This window comes from Charadrius vociferus, unplaced genomic scaffold, assembly GCF_000708025.1.
Source record: "Charadrius vociferus isolate BGI_N301 unplaced genomic scaffold, ASM70802v2 scaffold1768, whole genome shotgun sequence".
Lineage (NCBI taxonomy): Eukaryota > Metazoa > Chordata > Aves > Charadriiformes > Charadriidae > Charadrius > Charadrius vociferus.
The window spans coordinates 1-1,138 of record NW_009649783.1 but is presented as its reverse complement, the minus strand read 5'-3'; positions in this window follow the sequence as shown (position 1 = coordinate 1,138).

The following is a 1,138-nucleotide window of genomic DNA, read 5'->3' as shown; positions in this document are numbered from 1 at the left end:
CCCCGGCCCCAGGGACCCCCGGGACCCCCGGGATGCCGGCAAACCGGGCCACTTGATCCCTTTCCCCGCCATCTCTTGGAAACAAATGGGCCGAGCTCAGCGCTCGCTGCCATAAAGCCACACTGCGCTAATGCGCTTTCATTAAGTGGGAGCGATCTAATGATAATAAAATGGCACATTTAACATTAAAACATTTAACTTGACTCCTAAGCGAGTGTGTCTCTCCGCGCTGTTCCAGCTCCATCTTCATGAGGCTGACAAAGATCCTTAATTTGTTTCCGGGGAGCGGGTGCTTGGCAGAGACAGCTTGGCACCGCGCAGCATGGGGGATGCTGGGATGCAGGGATGTGGGGATGCTGGGATGTAGGCATGCAGGGATGCAGGGTACCGGGATGCGGGGATGCAGGGTACAGGGATGTAGGGATGGAGAGATGCAGGGTACCGGGATGCAAGGATGTGGGGGTGCAGGGATGCAGGGTACCAGGATGCAGGGATGTGGGGGTGCAGGGATGCAGGGTACCAGGGTGCTGGGATATGGGGGTGCAGGGATGCAGGGTACCAGGATGCAGGGATGTGGGGATGCAGGGTACCAGGATGCGGAGATGTGGGGATGGAGAGATGCAGGGATGCTGGGATGTGAGGATACCGGGTTGTCGGGATGCGGGGTGCAGAGATACAGAGATGCAGGGGTGCTGGGATGCAGGTAGCAGGGATGCAGGAGTATGAGGGTGCCAGGGCGCTGGGATGTGGGGGTGCCGGGGCGCACAGATGGAAGGGTGCCAGGATGCTGGGTGCCGCGATGGTGGAGTATGGGGACGTGGGGGTGGAGGGGTGCAGTATATTGGGACACCAGGATGCAGGGAGATGGAGATACGTGGGGACGCAGGGGTGTGGGGATGCTGACACACTGGGGTGTGAGGACACCGGGATGCTGAGACGCAGCGGCAGTCCAGCGTGGTGCCGTGTGGGACCTGCCGGGGCTCTGCACCTACAGTGCAGCCTGCAGCACGCCAGGGAAGCGGGTGATGGCGAAGGGGGCCGTGCTGTGGGATGGCTCCTCGCCCAGGCTCAGCTCACACAGCAGCTTCCCCACCACTGGTGCCAGTTTGAACCCATGGCCTGCGGGAAGGAGGAGGAG